We start from the raw sequence: 18106 nt of genomic DNA on the forward strand, positions 1-18106 counted from the left end.
AGCCTGGTGGGCTACAGTCCATGGGGTCACAAAGAGTTGGGCACGACTGAGCAACTGAGCGTGTCGCACTCTGGTGTGAAATTTTCTGTTGACCATTGGTAGATGATTAAGATGCTTTCAAATCTTAGATTTAAAAACGGCTGTTCGCATTAGACTTTGAGAACCATGAGATAATAGAACTTTATGCTCAATAGATCATAACATTGTAACATACTCAAGAAAAGGTCTAAATATCTTCATAAGAACATGGATGAATCTCCAAGAAATTATGTCAAATGAAAGAAACGAGACACAAAAGGATGTGTACTCTTTTATTCATTGATGTGAATTTCCCAGAACAGGCAAAACTAAGCTACAGAGACAGAAATCAGAACAGTGACTGCCTCTTCGGGGCTGGGGGGGCATTGAGAAACACAAGGAAGCTGTCTGTGATGATGGAAATGTAGATCTTCGCTGCGCTGTGGATCCCACGAGTGTGTTCATCTCTCAAAACTCATAGCACCATCCCCTTAGGATCTGTGCGTTTCCCTGTGTGTTGATGCCTGTCCACTAAGTCGTTTCAGTTATGTCTGACTCTTTGTGATCCAATGGACTATAGCCCGCCAGGCTCCTCTGTTCATGGGATTCTCCAGGCAAGGATACTGGAGTGGGCTGCTGTGCCCTCCTCCAGGGGATCTTCCGGAGAAATCTAACCCTACGTCTCGTATGTCTCCTGCGTTGGCAGGTGGGTTCTTTACCACTGGCAGCACCTGGGAAGCTCTGTGTGTTGATACTTGTATTTAAAAGATAAAGAAGAAAAACACTGCAGGTCCCCTCCCCTCTGTGTGAACGTGTCTCCTTTGGGGAATCCAGTGCCTGCTTCACCGCCTGGTGACAGCAGGGACCCCTCTGACATGGCCTCAGGGGTCCTGCCCAGCTCCCTCTTTGCAGCCAGCACCCATCCAGCCCCCGCGCAGCTCTTTCAGGGGCAGAAGAGCCAGGAATGCCAGAGGCCTGAGGGACCAGCTTTATGGGTTTGGGGTGAGGGGGTGCCGTCCGTGTAGCACTTACGCTGTTGACGTCTCGCACCATTTATAGGACGCTGTGTCTTCCGTGCCATGACTCACCCTTTCTCTGAAGTACACCAGCTCCCTTAGAACACAACGCGTGGCGTTAAAACGAGCTCTGCACATGTGAAGGGACAGTTGCCAGACCAGAAGCTGGCAACTCTGAGTCCTGGAATTTCCAAGTTGGAAGTTTGGCGGCCACTGAGATCCATTCTACCCCCAAACACACACAGCCACACGCACACACACCAACCTCTGTTCTTGCTCAGGGGACCATACGGAGCCTGCAGCATATTCAGTTGGTCTGTTCATGCTCAGGTCTTCCTTGGAGGGTAGGTGTGACTTGGGGGAATAAATAATGCAGATAATGTAATGGGATAATGTAGATGGGAAAGAAACTCAAGGTGTACAATTCTACACAGCATGACCAAGGAGGGACCGTCTCCCCCAAGGGGACCCCAATGGGATCGCCCAGTATGATCCCCTCTCCTTGGGTGTAGCTGTGCCCTGGGCTTCTTGCCAGAATATGGCAAAGGAACCCGCGTCCCTGCTGTGTTAGAACAGCCACTTGTCAAGGTGCTGGGATGGCCCTGGGTTGCACCCCCTTGTCTGAGACCCCCTCGGGCAGAAGCAGTGGGAGACCCTCCCCCACTGGCCTTAGGGAAATGGGTTGCTGAGCTGAGAGGGTCTACAGGGGGACATGTGGTAAGAGAGGCAGGGGCAGCCAAGAGCAGCCGCTGCTGACACCCTACAAGAAGTGGGACTCCAGTCCCACAACCGCAGGGCACTGAACAGGCCTGGAGGAGGACCCTGGCCTGGCGGGCAGCTGGGTAGCACCGGTGAGACCCAACTACAGCGCCCAGGCCACCATGGAGCCGGCTCCTCCTGCACAGAAGCTGTGAGATGATCAGCGCGAGCATCTCTGCCAAGTCTGTGGGATTCATCACAGAGGACTAGAAAGCGAAGACCAGCACTTCCTCCACAAGGGGCGTGGGTGTCCGTATTTGCCTCTGTATAAATCCTGGGAGGTCACAGGAGGAGCTGGTTACCAAATGTGTGTGTGGTGGGGAGGCGACGGGGGTGGTGGCTGGGAATCTCTGCTCTGCACCTCTGTTTACTTGACTGATTTTGCAAAAACAGTGAGTATTGAAACCTTCAGGAAGAAAGTGAACACGCTGACAGTGACCGTGGTGGCCGACAGTGAAGTAGGCCCGGTTTGATGCCCCATATGTGAAATCACTCATTAGCCTTTCACTCTCCTGTGAGGTTCGAGGCTGTTACCAGCCACACTGGACAGATGTGGACACTGAGGCCCGAACAACTCCCCATCACTGTCGGGCTGAGAGAACCCAGGCTCTCCAGGGCTGGGATCTGGGTCAGCTCGATGGGCTCCAGGCCTGTGTCCTGCTCTGCTTCTCCCCTGGCTTTTGTCCAGGTCTCCCACGCTGGGGAGGTTGGTGGAGGCCCCCTGCTAGGCTTGGGGGCCTGGGTAACACTATCAGAGCTTTGTGAACTCCACACTTTATAGCCTGTGATTAACTTTCAACAATCAGAACAGAAGGACACACCTTTGAGCTCTGGATATTTCCATGCTGTGACCTTGGTAATTCACATCTCTATACATTAGCATCCACCACTGTCCCCTTCACTCATTCCTGAGTCTCCTTTGTAAAAATTCCAGTCGAAAAATCTCCTTTGATTTAAAAAAAAATTTGTTCTTTGAAAGGACTGTATATTTCTAACCTCGCTGTTTTACATGTATGAGTTAGATTTCGTCAGCAGATTCTTAGAGTTTCTGTATTTCATTATACTATTTTTGGAAGTCCGTATGCAAGCATTGTTTCATAGGTACCATTTCTGATCTCAGTGTGTTTTTCTTTGGTTAATAAAAGCCACAGTTTGTAAATCAGGCATAAAAGATGGCATTTCCCTCAGCTCCCAGGATGGTGCCATGGTGAAAATCCTGCAGCTTATGTCTTCCTTGACTTTTTTTTCTTTTATTTCTTTGAATTCCCCTCAGGGAAAGCCCTCTAAATAGCTTCTTTAGGAGATAAGGAGACCTATGTTTCTGGGCTACCCTGATAGCTCAGCTGGCAAGGAATCCGCCTGCAATGCAGGAGAGCCTGGTTCGATTCCTGGGTTGGGAAGATCCCCTGGAGAAGGGATAGGCTACCCACTCCAGTATTCTTCGGCTTTCCTGGTGGCTCAGTGGGTAAAGAATCTGCCTGCAATGTGGGAAGCCTAGGTTCAATCCCTGGGTTGGGGAGATTCCCTGGAAGACGGCCCCACTCCAGTACCCTTGGCCTCGAGAATCCCATGGACAGAGGAGCCTGGCAGGCTGCATGCAGTCCATGGGGACACAAAGAGTCGGACACAGCTGAGCAGCTTTCACTTACATTTCTGTGGGTTTTATTTTCACGCCCAGAAATTCTTTCACCTGCAGAATCTCTCCACTGTGTCGCCCAGCTGTGAAGCAACATTCTTATGCAGCCACGCCGCCCCCATCCCGTGGGGTTTTCACTGTGCTCCGCGTCTCCCTCCCTTCCCCTCCCTCCCAGCGGAGCATCTTGATGGAAAGGGCAGCAGAGCAGAGGGGTGGAGAGTTAAAGATGCTGAACTTTCACCCCTGGACTATCACTGTCTTAATCACTTTGTGTCCTTGGGTAATCGCTAACCCTCTCTGGCCCTTGGGTTCCTACCGTTGGTGGGGTCATCTCTGCATCTGCATAGAGTTGCTGGGACAGAGGACCTCTTTTCATTTCATTTTTGGTTGCGCTGAGTCTTCATTGCTGGGCAAGGGCTTCCTCTGTTTGCAGAGAGCGGGGCTGCTCTTTGTTGGGCACACAGGCTTCTCACTGCGGGGGCTCCTCTCCTTCTGGGCACAGGCTCTAGGGTGCACAGGCTCAGTATTTGTGACGCACGGGCTTAGCTGCCCTTCGGCATATGGACTCTCCCCAGATCAGGGATCAAACCTATGTCCCCTACAGCAGTAGGCGGCTTCTCAAACGCTGGACCACCAGGGAAAGTCCACAGAGGACCTCTTTCCATGAGATGGCTGCTGTCACGATGTCGTGAATCCTCGATCAGCGCTTGGCACACAGAGGCCAGCTGTCAGGCAAGCCTCCTGCCGTGGATCAGTTGTCAGGGTGCTCAGAGGCTCATCGTGAGACAGTCTACACAACAGTGAGCGGGCGGTCACGGCCAGGCCCACAGCAGTCCGGTAGGCTGCCTCCTAGCGGACTCGGACAGCTTGGAATCCTTCTTTGTTTATTGATATAATATCTTTGTGCTTCTGCCAATGGCTAGAATCTGCTGCGGAAAAACCTGGGTGTTCAGACTGTTACAAGCTTCAGGAGACTGCCAAGGTGAAGGTCCAAGGGGTTGCAAAGAAAGCACTGTGGTCCTTACACGTCTTGGTTATGTGTTCACGATGCGGTGGAAATTTCAGGACTAGAGGAGGAAACGCTCCCTGCCTGGTGTCTAAGCGCGCCCGCAATACTGCCACGTGTGTCTTTGTGAAAGGCTCCAGGAGCAGGTCAGTCAGTGACCGGTCCAGACTCTCGGCTAGTGGTGGCTCCGTCCATTTGAACATCAGCAGGTTGAACGGTCCACTGCTTGGCTGGGGTTCCCTTCTGGCGATACCCCTGACACACTAGGCCGTTCCCTGGGCCCTGGGAGTGTGTCCTGTGACCTGCCTCCCTGGGCACCACAGATGAGTCCACGCGGTGACCTTTCACCCCAGTTACCTCCTTTCCCTCTGGGTCTACGAGGATTAGCAGTGTGCAGGGACTGGTCACCACTGGCCCTTTGCTCCACAGTCCTGCCAGGGGCCTGCAGCCGAGTAAGTGATATGCGTGCTGCACCTTAGAGGACAGAAGGAGGCCAAAGGAAGAAAGTGAACATCCCAGGCTGCTGGGGAGGGTGCGGGGGGCGCGTGTGTGCAGAGAGGCAGGGCCCCACATGGTGGGCTCAGCCTAGGGCAGTGTCTGACCTCCCCACAAGACTGGCAGCTCCTCAGGCAGCGGCTGCCCTGGGCCCTTGGCAGCCTGATCACCTGAGCAGTTCCTGCGGGTCACGCGTGAGCTCAGTTGCTCATCTTGTCTGACTCTTTGCCACCCTGTCGACTGTGGGCCTTCCGGCTTCCTCTGTCCTTGGGACTTTTCAAGCAAGACCCCATTTCCTCCGCCGGGGATCTTCCTGACCCAGGGATTGAACCAGCATCTTCAGCTTTGGCAGGTGGATTCTTTACCCCTGCCAATTACCACTGCACAAAGATATTATATCTTATTATATCACTACCTTTACCACCACTGAGCCACTTGGGAAGCTCCCTTGTGGGTCACAGAAAGGGGTGAATCCCAGAGCCCCGCACACCCAGCAGCTACTCGCTCAGTGCAGCCGGGCTGGAGTCAGCGTGCTGTCTCGTCGCATCTAACGCTGAGCAAGCATTCCCCGCTGTCCTCTGCTCTCCCTTCGCTCCCCGCTACCTCCCACCCTCACCTTGGGGAGCTGGCGAAGCACAGCCCCCTCGGGTGTTTTTATTCCCCGGGAAGCCAAGAGAACTAATGTGTGCTGTAGCGTGTGATCTTCATAAACCCCCTAATAGTGTTATTTGAAAACCAATTTCATTTCCTTTTAAAGATGGCAAAGTCAGTGATCTTAACTCAAGGATTCCAGTGCCTGAGGTTTGACCTGGCGGACAAGTCACAGGGAGAGACATGAGAGATAAAAACTCCATGTGGATGTACTAAGATGCCCCAGGGCACACCTGTGGGGAGAGGTGCTGGGGGATCTGAGGTTTTGTTTCAGGTGAAGGATGTGTTTCTAATGTTACCCTTTGAGCAAAGGCCCTGCTGGACCGGAGCCGTGGGTGGTCCTGGTGCACAGACTCCTCTGGGATTTTCTGAAGCCCCCAGCACTCTCAACCCAGTATATCCTCCCAGGGGGGCTCTCCTCATAGACAAGGGGGTCCCCAGGATGGAGTCTGTGTTACAGCCGAGCGTGTAAAGGGATCTGAACTTGTCGAATCTTAGACTCAGGAGACAGGGAAGGTCCTGTCTCTTGCTTGCTGGAAAACCAGCCCCTCAGCAGGGCCTCTTACACCTGGAGGTCCTAGAGCCACACTCCCCGCCACCACCACCCCCCACTCCCCGCTGGCCTCTGATGCTCCCAGTGCCCCTCTTTCTGAACAGACCGAGCCTCTGTCCCCTATAGGGTCTGTCCACAGCCTTAGGACGAGGGTCCAGGCTCTCCTTTCTCCCAGCTCCACCCCTGCCCCCACCACCCACAGTGTTTTTCCCTGCTAAACCCTCATGCTCAATTTCACTTCTGAATTTCATTTTTATGTTCTTTTTTTTTTTTTAGTTCCCCAACCAGCGATGGCATCCATGCCCCCTGCATTGGGAGCTCAGAGTCTTAATCCCTAGACCCCCAGGCAAGTCCTCCTTTTCTGTTCTTTTGCTCAGAATTTCTATCCCAGACTTCTCATATTTCAAATCTCAATTTCCATGTCACTCCCCTGGGGAAACCCTCTCTGACCCTTGGGAACGTTTGAGGCCCTGGGCAGGGGCTGCAGACACAGTGCTCTAGGGATCCACAGCCTGGTGTGGCTGATGGGACAGCAGGAAAAGGGGGCGTGTCCCTTTCCTGGGAGGCCATGAAGGCGACTGAGGAGGTGGATGAAGGAGGTGCTGAGGAATGGCCCTGAAAGTGGAGGAGCTAGACGTCGGTGAAAGAGACAGAAACCCGCCCTATCCACACGCTTCCACCAGCTCCTGCTTGGAGCTGCCTGACTGCCGTGCCAGCAGCTTACTTTGCAGCCCAGGCTCTGGGTGCCTGTCACCTCGGGGGCCAGTCAGCAGTCAACAAGGGGCTTGCAAACTCTGCACGTCACAGAGCCTGGTCCTGAGGCTGAAACGCAGTGATGTCCAGAACAGAGGTGACTCTGACCACAGGTGACTCAGGAGGACGACGCTGGCCTGGCTGGAGCGCCCACCCCTGGAGGAGGTCAGTGTTTCCTCCTGACGCTTCCCCATGGACTGTCTCCCCCTCTCTGTAATCTGCAGGAATCCTCTAAGCTGTCGCCCCCTTGAAATCCACCTCACCCCTGCAAACCCAGGCGTTAGTTCTTTCTAGGTGAACAGAGAAAAATGACACCTAATTAAGAGTAGACGTGCTGATGGGGTTCTTTGAAACTTATTTCCCTCTGCAAGCCAGTAATCTCTATCGATCACCCCTTTCAGGGCAAATAATTCACCCTGGGAGACTGCGGCCGTGTGCGTTGTACCTGATTCATCTTAAATGGCTTTGAACTTTTAAAATGTCCTCCTTTAACTGTGGAGTTGAAATAGCTCAGAATTCTTATAATGATTGTAATTATAGCTGCTGTTTGGTTAGCACCAGTAATCTCCTAGGCTCTTCACAGCCATTCTCTCTGCTTCCCAGAACTCCTCTGTTAGGGATTATTATTCCTGGGGTAGGGGGAGATTGAGAGAGACTGGGGATGAATATCTCAGAGAGGTTAAATAATTTACTTAAGGTCACACAGCTGAATGGATCTGAACTAATCCTGCCAGCCCATGCTTCCTCCGTCCCCCAGTGAGGCTCTGATTCAAGGATCTCAGAGCTGGGAAGGACCTTAATCACATCCTCATTGTTTTTTTTTTTTTACTTTTAATTTTATATTGGAGTATAGGAGGTCAAACCAGTCAATCCTAAAGAAAATTAGTCTTGAATATTCATTGGAAGGACTGATGCTGAAGCTGAAACTCCAATGCTTTGGCCACCTGATGTGAAGAACTGACTTATTGGAAAAGACCTTGATGCTGGGAAAGACTGAAGGCAGAAGGAGAAGGGGAGGACAGAGGATGAGATGGCTGGATGGCATCACTGACTCGATGGACATGAGTTTCGGCAAACTCCAGGAGTTAGTGATGGACAGGGAGGCCTGGCATACTGTAGTCTTTTCCGACTCTTTGCGCAACTGAGCGACTGAACTGAACTGAAGAGCCAATTAATGATTTTGTAGTTTCAGGTGAGCAGTGAAGGGACTCAGTCATGCATACTCATGTATCCATTCTCCTCCAAACTGCCCTCCCATCCAGGCTGCCACATAACATTGAGCAGAGTTCCATATGCTTTACAGTAGGTCCTTGTTGGTGATCCCATTTTAAATATAGCCGTCCCGTACTGTTGGGTTACCCAGACCTCTCTGCTCTGCCACAAACCCACCCCTTTAGCCAGAGATCAAAAAATAGAAGTGGCCAGGCAGGCAGGAGGCGGGGGAGGGAGAGAGGCAGTGCAAAGGCCTGGGGGTGAGCACGGGTGAGCTTGGGGACTGTGAGGGCCTGCTGGTGGTCCACGTGGTGGGAGTGATTGGAGGCCTGGAGGGAGGGCACCAGCTCTTAGGAGCTCTCCGCTGACGACTTTGAGCCGGGGAGGGACAGGTGCCTGTTTGATGAATGAGCTGAAAGGAGGCGGGGCCAGGGCAGCAGGGCCACGGGAGGCCTCCAGGGGAGAGAAGTGCCCAGGTAGTGGTGGACGCATGGAGAGCCACCTCGTGGTGGGGCCCGGGGGCCGACTGTCTGTCGGGGTGAGAGCAGCGTGTGTGGGAGCCATTCACCCAGGCCCCCCGATGCCGGGGGAGGAGAGGGCGTGGGGCTGGGCTTCTGTTCTGTTCGCTTCTCCTGGTGGGCGACCTCACAGAGTGGCACCTAGACAGTGCAGCTGAGGGAGGCCACCTGCACAGAGGGAGACTTGGCGGCAAATGGTCATTTGGCAAACTTGGGACAGAAGAGTCGCTTCGGCATCCAAAGGCAGAGACTGGCGATCGAGAAGGGAGAAGCTGCCTGAGTGACCCTAAAATCAAGACGGGCCCACACAGCTGGTGTCCAGTCCTGGCCCCAGCTCTGTATTCGTCTCCTGTGGCTGTTGTACTTTGGCTAGCTGATTTGAAGAGCTGACTGTTTGGAAAAGAATCTGATGCTGGGAAAGATTGAAGGCAGGAGGACAAGGGGGTGACAGAGGATGAGACGGTTGGATGGCATCACCGACTCAATGGATGTGAGTTTGAGTAAACTCCGGGAGATGGCGAAGGACAGGGAAGCCTGGTGTGCTGCGGTCCATGGGGTCACAAAGAGTCAGATACGACCGAGTGACTGAACAACAACAATATCATGGTTGCTGTAACATATTATCCAAAACAGTGGCTTAAAATAACACGAATATATTCTCTTACAGGTCTGAAGGTCACAAGTCAAATCAGTTTCACTGGGTAGAGGCAAGGCGTTGGCAAGGCGTTGGCAAGGCGTTGGCAAGGCTGTCCGCTCGGAGCCCTCTCTCACCTCAAGGCATGTGACATTCGCTATCATCACGATCTAGGCATGAGAGCCACAGAAGAGTGCCTACGGCAGCTTCCCAGCCATGGCAGCACCCCCTCTTGGGGCCCTGGAAGAAATCCCTTCCTGGGACTTTCTAGTGGTCCATCCAACGCACAGGGTCAGGTTCAACCCCTGGGTGGGGAGCTGAGATCCTACATACCTTGTGGCCAAAATATCAAAACATAAAAAAAAAAACACCCAGAAACAATATTTTAACAAATTCAATAAAAACTTAAAAACAAATCTCTTCCTTTCCTGGTCAATGGCCTGCCTCGTGGGTACATGCCCTGGACAGTGGCATGGGCTTTGATGCTCAGAAGGAGTCCACCCTGGATTGAACTCTGCTCTCACTGTCTTGAAATTCTTTACCAGTTTTTTTCATCTTAGGGTTCACTTTAATGAAGATAGTAATGTTGCACATTCCTATCAGTTTGGACAAAAGTATAATGACCTATATTCATTATAATGTCATTTGAAGCATTTTCATTGCTCATAAAAACTTCTGTGCTGTATGTATTATCTCCCTGCAAACTTCTGGCAACCACTGGTCTTTTTTATTGTTTCCATAGTCTTGCCTTTTCCAGAATGGATTATAGTTAGAACCTATTTTTTTCTTTTTCCTTGCAAAGTGAAATTCGCTCAGTCATGTCTGACTCTTTGCGACCCCATGGACTATACAGCCCATGGGATTCTCTAGACTAGGATACTGGAGTTGGTAGCCTTTCCCTTCTCCAGGGGAACTTCCCAACCCAGGGATCGAACCCAGGTCTCCCACATTTCAGGCGGATTCTTTACCAGCTGAGCCACAAGGCACAAATCCTTTACAAGACTACTCCTGATCCACTCATGCCACCAAACAGGCTCTAAGTGGCAAATTCCCCCACATGACACTTCCAGTACTGAGCCCTGTCCCACTGGCCTTGCCTAGCAGCCCTGTGGAGGGGCAGAGGGACACATGTTGGATATTTATTCGTAGGAAGCCCACAAATTTTGTGCCCCTTGTTACAATGAACCCAGATTCCTGTTGAGTGTATTATAAATCTTTATCATTTTTGAACAAGTAGCTCACATTTTCATTTTGTCCCAAGCTCTAAATTATGTAGCTGGTGCTGACTCAGCCCTAACCTCTTACCTCTAGCAAAGACACCTGGAAATGGACTTCATAGTTTTTTTGGACACTTGACATAATTTTAGCTAATATCCCATTGTATTTTTCTGGCCTAACCATTCATAGGCATTATTACTGCCCTGGGAACAAAGTTTCTGGCAACAAAGAATGTCCTTGTAAGATGTTCTTTTTATTAAGAGAGGCAATATTGTCGATGAAGATTCAAACACAGGCATCGTTTGAATTAGGGAATGATTATTCCCATTAAGAAGAGGTTCTTGTTTTCCGAAAAGGATTCCGTATGGAATTCTTTAAATGGTCGGCTTTCCTAATGCATTTTTAATGTGTTTCAACATATTAAAAATTACTTACACGCAGGCTTCTCAAGTCTGTGCATGGAACCAGCGTGCCCTGAGTCCCTGCTCTGGTCCGGCCCCGCAGGGCTCAGGAGGGACTGTGTCTGGCAGGGTCGGGGAAGCTGGTCCCTCTCGGAGGAGCTCTGCCTGCTGAGGGGTCACCCAAAGCAATGGAGATGCAGACAGACAGGATCCAGTAGGATGCCCTGAAGCAGCGGCAGGAATGGGAACTCCAGGCACATCCCCTTGAAGATCCTTCAAGCGGCTGAGGTTTGCAGGTGGGCAGGTGGGTGGGGACTCTGGGAAGACCCCGGGCATTGTGTCTGGGGGAAGGTCCCCAGGGGAGAGGCCTGGTTGGCAGCACAACAAGGGCCCTCCTGCTGGTCTGAGGAGCCAGGCCTAGGGAAGAGAGGAGAGAGGCCTGCCAGCCCCGGAGCCACGAGGTGGGAAGATCACTGCCCACAGGAAGGCAGGTTGGAGCTCGAGATCCCAGAGCTGCGGGTGGCAGAGAGGCACTCTAACAGCCGTCAGACAGCGGAGCATTGGACCTGGGCAGGCAGAGGCCCTGGGAGGGGGCACAGAATCCACAAAGGGCACCAAAGCTGGAATGCGGGGAGACTCAGGGGCGGGAGGTGCCCTGAGAAAGGTTACCCGTCTGTAACTTGGCCACGTCCGACCCTTGCAGCTCCACGGACTGTAGCCCACCAGGCTCCTCTGTCCACGCGAGCTTTCCCAGGCAAGAAAACTGGAGTGGGTCCTACCATTTCCTACTCCAAATCAAAGCTGGAGGGAAGGTATGGCTGAATGTGAGGCAAGTCACTTGGACCAGGTGCAGACACGAGGATCTGGGAGAGAGACCCGGCCGGTCCCAGTAGGCTTCTGAGAGCTGATGCTGCTGGAAGCTTCCAGCATGGGGGCAAGAGATACTACTCGGGAGAAAGGCGAGGAGAGAAAAGTTAAATGTGAAACCGGGAGAGCCTGGCGGCAGGAGGGACAGACTGAGGCAAAGGGCTGGTGGCGGGGCATGGACCTGCTCGGGTGAGCGGGGCATGGAGGCTGCTCTCAGACCCTGCAGGCCAGGAGCAGAGCCCTGGAGGGAGGGAGGTTTGTGGCCACTGATGCACTTCGGGAAGATGGGACGTGAGGCTGAGGAGGGACGGAGGTTGGAGCACAGTCCATGGTCAAGGCCAGGAAGAAGCCTGTGGTGGTGACAGTAGAAGAGACCAGCCTGGGAGCTCCCCGATGGCCCAGTGGTTAGGACTCCTCACTACTACCACGGCCTGAGTTCAATCCCTGATTGGGGAACCAAGATTCTGAAAGCCTTGTGATGCGGCCAAAAACAAATTAAAAATAAAAATTGAAAAAAAAGAGGAAGAGACCAGTTTAAAAGCTAAGGCTCTTGCACAGCAGGGATGCTCAGTGCCCCTCGGCCGGTGCCCGTTGTGAGTCCTGTGTGCAGGCTGCCACCCGTGTCGTCTCTGAATCCAGGGTAGCTCCTGGGGCCACGCCCCTGTCAGCCAGGCCAGACCGCGGTTCAGCAGAAGGCACAGCTGCAGGAACTTCTTTCTGCCCTGCTGACACTTCCCCATTGAGGCCCATCATCACCTGGGTGAGCTGGCATCACCATCTTCAGGTAAAAGGCCAGGAGGCTGGGTCACTCATCTGTAGTCATGCGGGTAAGTGGGACTGCATGCTGAGCCTGTCCAATTCAGGGCCAGCCAGGTTCCTTTCCAGCACTGGGCACTTCTGCCAGCACCAGTGGGCCACTGCCCCAGGTAACACTGACACCCACCCCAGTGGATCACTGACACCCACCCATGGACCGGTACCACCTGTGGGTGAAACCTCACTTGCCAATGGAACCCCGGCACAAAGCAACAGACACAAAGGGAAAAGAGGTTCTTTAGGACGGGTTGGCCTTGAAACTCGTGTAGGACATCCAAGCATGGACGGTTAGCAGCAGGCTCTCTGGGGATTGGAGGGATGTTGGCACGTGGCTGACCACTGAAGCCTCAGCTTCACAGAGGATCCCCAGGGAGACTGTACGGGGTGGACCCTCAGACGCCAGGGGACAAGGAGGGCCATCTCTTCACCTGGGTGGGCAGAGCCACACCTGGCCACGGCCTGTCCATCGTCAGAGACGCTGGAGGGTAGGAGCAGCGCTGTCCTCCTTGGCCCTGGGGACAGGCTGGTGGGTGGTGTCTCTTCCCTTTTCTTTGTCATTCAAAAATAGCTGGTGGACTTCCCTGATGGTCCAGTGGTTGAAAGTCTACCTGCCAATCCAGGGGGCACCAGTTCGATCCCTGGTCCAGGAAGACTCCACGTGCCACAGGGTGACGAGGCCTGAGGACCACATCGACTGAGACTGCATGCCCTAGAGGCCACGCTCTGCAAGAAGAGAAGCCGCTGCAACGAGAAGTCCCTGCTCACCCCAACTAGAGAAAGCCCCACGCACCAGTGAAGACCCAGTGCAGCCCAAAATAACTAACTACTTAAAAAAACCTCAGGGTGGCCAGAATTTGATGTAAGAAATCAGTGAACAACTATCGTATATTAACGCGTATATATGGAATCTAGAAAAATGGTACTGACGACCTATGTGCAAGGGCAGGAGTAAGGATGCAGACGCAGAGAACACACTCGTGCACACAGTGGGGGGCGCATAGAGGGAGTAGCATGCACCCTGCACATTACCATATGCAAAACAGAGAGCCAGTGGGAGTTTGCTCAAACCCTGCTCTGTGAGCCTAGAGGCCTGGGATGGGGTGGGAGGTGGGAAGGAGGTTCACGAGGGAGGGGACCCATGTGTACCTATGGTTGATTCATGCTGATGTGTGGCGGAAACCAACAAAATATTGTAAAGCAATTATCCTCCAATTAAAAATAAGCACATTAAAAAAAAAAGAAATCAACGATTTCTGTAAAAATAAAATTGAATAATACATTTTTAAAAAGTAGCTATTGTGGGTCCCACTGGGCCAGCACAGGGTGTCCCTTGGCGGTTCCCGAGCTCAGTTTCCCCATCATTAGCCAGGCAGTGAGAGAAATAAAGGGCTGGCCTGCAGGGCTGGGGAGGGGACAGCCAGTGATTTGCAGAGTGCAGGTGGGTTTGGGGGGCAGGTTGGTCTGGGAAAATAAGGCGGGATGGCTGCAGACAAGGGGAGGCAGGTGGCCGAGACCCCTTCCCCTTCATTTTACAGATGGGAGCCTGGCTTGGGGAGGAGAACAGAGCAAGGAGGGTGCAGGGACCCGCGGGGGCCCTCAAACCCAGGGTGAGCCCCCTCCGTCCTCAGCCGCGTCCTGCGGTGGGAGGTACGGTGGCCTTGAGCTGGTGGAAGCTGGACGTGGCTCCCCCCCACACCTCTTATGGGCAAGGACCTTGGCAGTCGCTTTCACCTCTTGAACCTCTGTGCTCTCACCTGGTCAGCAAGGCTCAGAGGCCCCTCTGGCTCCGCTGTCCTCACAGGGTCATGCGGGGATCAGACCAGATGAGGCGCCTCTTCCAGATCAAACCCATCCAGCCCTCCACTCAGGGGCTGGCTTCTGGCACACTCAGCCGGGACTAGGGGACTGGCCGTGTCCTCCATTAGAGCAATCGAACAAGAGAGAATGCAAACATTTGTTCGCGAGGGAGATGGGTGTCCCTGGCAAACCAGAGCGTTCTCTTCCGCTTGGAAACCACAGGTCAAGGAGACCCAGGGTGAGCCGCCCCGCGAGGTGCAGGTGTGACGCGCATTCTGTGGCCGCCAAAGAAGATGGCCTGGACACACGGCCCAGACCAAGGCCGTTCTCTAGAGGGCCTGGAACGGGGGTCGGCGTGCATCTGCTGAGGAGTGTTCTTGGCGCTGGGACTGGAGACGCACGGGGAGTGGGGCCAGCGATCTGGCTTCCTTGGGGGAAATTTGCAGAATGTGGACAGAGCCGACTTTCCTTCTGCGCGCCGAGCAGAAAGAGCTCTTGACAAGGAGGCTCCTGGTGAAGAGGCTCCTGTTCCAGTTCCCACAGCGTCCTGGGCACTGGGAGCCCTGGCCCCCAGGTGAGACCCCACCATGGCTGGGTGAGAGAAGTGCGTACAGATGCCGTGAACACGGGCGCCCGAGATGCCCTGGCTCACCTCCCAGTTCTTCTTCCCCCGTTACTGGGCATCAGGATGTGAATTCAGCGTCTGCTCCACATCTTTGAGTGCACCCCTCCCTCCCCCAAAGGGAGACGAAGCTAACATTTTGATGAGACCCTCTTAGGCAACAGGCCCCCTGCCCACTGACTTCATTTTGCAGGAGTGGACACTGGGGCTTGAAGTTTAGGAAACTCACCCAGGCTCTGGGAAGGCTGATGTTGGTGGGGTGTGGGGGGTAGGTCCAAGGGGAGGACAGGGGTGTGGGGTCAGGGGAGGCCAGATCCCCGCCCAACTCCACCGTCCACTCATTCAGAGGAGGTGTCAAACTCCCAGGATCTCAGTGCCTTTGGATGAGGGGGGAGGTTAGAAGGAAAGAATTCCAGACGCCCTACCTCACAGAATGTTGAGAGCCTTAGGCAAAAATAAGGGCTTCCCAGGTGGCTCAGTGGTAAAGAATCCATCTGTTCACGCAGGAGAAGCCAGAGATGCGGGTTTGATTTGGACGCGGGTTGGGAAGATCCCCTGGAGTAGGAAATGGCAACCTGCTCCAGTATTCTATTTTTTTTTTAATTTAATTAATGTATTTAATTTCTGGCTGTGTTGGGTCTTCATTGCTGCGTGGGCTTTTTCCGTAGTTGCAGAGCGTGGGGGCTACTCTCTAGCTGCAGTGCATGGCTTCTCTTGTTTTGGAGCAAGAGCCGTAGGTGCATGGGCTTCGGGAGTTGTGGCTCCCGGGCTCTAGAGCGCAGGCTCGGTGTTGGCGCGCACGGGTTCAGTTGCCTTGTGGCGTGTGGGATCTTCCCGGACCAGGGACTGAACCCGTGTCTCCTGTGTGGGCAGCTGGATCCTTCACCACTGAGCCACCAGGGAAGCCCTGTTCTGCATTTTTAGGAGATGGGATACATCAGCAGCTGTCTAGCCCTGGGTCAACAACTGTGTTGAAATTCTTCTCTGGCCGCTATCAGACAAACCTTCAGAACTTTTAAATTCACATTTTTCTTGCATACTTACCTTTCTCATTCCTCCCTGATTTACAAACCTTGAACCGTCTTCTAATTCCCCAATAAATGAGTCATTATTGCCGTTAACACCGGTTCTTGGCCTCTCTCATTGCAATAGTAATGACCCTCATTTCATCATTGGAAGTGTTATTAATAACTCATAATTCCTTAACTACTATTTCACCAGTGACAGCTGAAAGATTTTTGACCTGTGTCCTCCGCAGAGGGTGACAAAGCTGCGCCTAGAAGCCTGTACCCTTGCCTCCCAGCCAACAGTGTTTTCCACTGGCCACAGTGGTCAGCCTCCCGGCCAGTATTTGTTGGGCATCTTCTATGGGGGAAAGCATGTCTTTATTTTTTTTTTTTAATTAATTTTTATTGGAGTCTAGTTGACTTGCAATGTCATGTTAGTTTCAGGCATACAGCAAAGTGTATCAGTTATACGTGTGCATATATCCGCTCTTTTTTAGATTCTCTTCCCATATAGGTCATTACTGGGCATCTTTTGTGAGCTCAGCAGAGCTGTGATGTGGGCGGTTGGACACCAAGCTTGGACCTGGTCTAGTTTCGGTTAGAAACCATTACGTATCAGCTGTACTTCCTTAGCTAAATTGTTAGATGAATTGGCCTCAGTTTCCTCATCTATATAATGGGGTTGAAGGGTGAAGGATGAAAATGAGACAACACAGAAAGCCCTTGTCTTGATGTCTTCCATTTAATATGCACTTGCTCAACAAGCCCCTCATTATTATAACTTGAAATGCCTGTCGGGTACCTGGCGCGTGCAGCGTGCTGACAAGGACTCTCTGATTTGGACCCTATGGGCTCAGATGAGATGCGGGGAGGCAGGGTGGGTGCCGGGTAGGAAGCGAGGCACTCTGCTGCTGCTCTGGCATTCAGCGAACTGAATGGGTGGAGAATAAAAGAGGTTTGTTTTGCAAGTCCTTGAAAGTTTTCAATGAACTGTGGAAAAAAATCTGTGCTGAACATGCAAATGAATAATTGAGCTCACTTTCTATGCCTGCAAACACCAGCCACTGAAGGCAGAGGTAGTTGCATTTAAGGACAATGGAGCACCAAGGTTGAAGATGGTTTTTTCCCCATCACAACCAGAGGCAGAATGTGAAACTCACCTCCCTGGGGAATAAGAGAAGCGCCATCTGATAACGCCAGGCTGCGTGTGTGTTGGTTGATTAGTCGTGTCCAACTCTTTGTGACCCCATGAACTGCAGCTCGCCAGGTTCCTCTGTCCATGGGATTTTCCAGGCAAGAATACTGGAGTGGGTTGCCATTCCCTTCTCCAGGGGATCTTCCCGACCCAGGGATCAGATCTAGGTCTTTTTCATTACAGGCAGATTCTTTACCGTCTGAGCCACCAGGGAAGATGGAGTCAGGCTGGGGTGCTACTAATTAGGAGAGTTAGGTCCAGCCTCAACCCTCCAATCAAGGAGATTTAGGACTTGAATGGGGGTGGCTCCGAGAAAGAGGTGGAATTCACAATGGGATGAGGCCTGACTCAGGAAGGAAAGATGGGGAGCACGTTGGTGTCCTGGGGTGGCCGCAACAGAGTCCCAGGTTGGGCGGGTTTAAACAGCAGAAATGTGTCCTCTCAAGGTTCTGGGAGCCAGACGTTCAAGATCAAGGCACTGGCAGGGCCATGCTCCCTCTGAAGGCTCCAGGCAGGAATCTGCTCCTCACCTCCCCCTTGGCTTCCGTGTGGCCCGCAGTCCTATGTCCATGGTCACGTGGCATTCTCTCTGCGTGTGTCTGTGTCTCTCCCACTCTCATCACGACCCCAGTCTTATTGGATGAAGGGCCCACCCTATCCTGGGATGACATCATCTTAACTTAGTGAGATGGGCAATGACCCTATTTCCAAATAAGGTCACCTCCTGAGGTTCTGGGGAGGTTGCAAATTTTTCGAGGATGTGTCCAACCCCATATAGGAAGGAAAGTGAAGGGAGACAGATCGAGAGGGGCTGACCACAGGTCTCACTCCCCCTGCCTGCCTCTGCACTGGACCAGGCCGTTTAGGGTTCACAAAGTGTCCCCAGAACAAGCTTGGGGGACGGTGGGGCCTTGACACCCCCGACCTTGTAA

At 52.8% G+C, this 18106-nt stretch overlaps 1 pseudogene; it reads right to left on the reverse strand.

Moving 5' to 3' along the window:
* Positions 1-10377: 10377 nt before the first annotated feature.
* On the reverse strand, positions 10378-10498 carry LOC138988059 (small nucleolar RNA SNORA11; annotated as a pseudogene).
* Between the last annotated feature and the right edge of the window lie 7608 nt (positions 10499-18106).

Source organism: Bos mutus, chromosome 5, assembly GCF_027580195.1.
Source record: "Bos mutus isolate GX-2022 chromosome 5, NWIPB_WYAK_1.1, whole genome shotgun sequence".
Taxonomy (NCBI): domain Eukaryota; kingdom Metazoa; phylum Chordata; class Mammalia; order Artiodactyla; family Bovidae; genus Bos; species Bos mutus.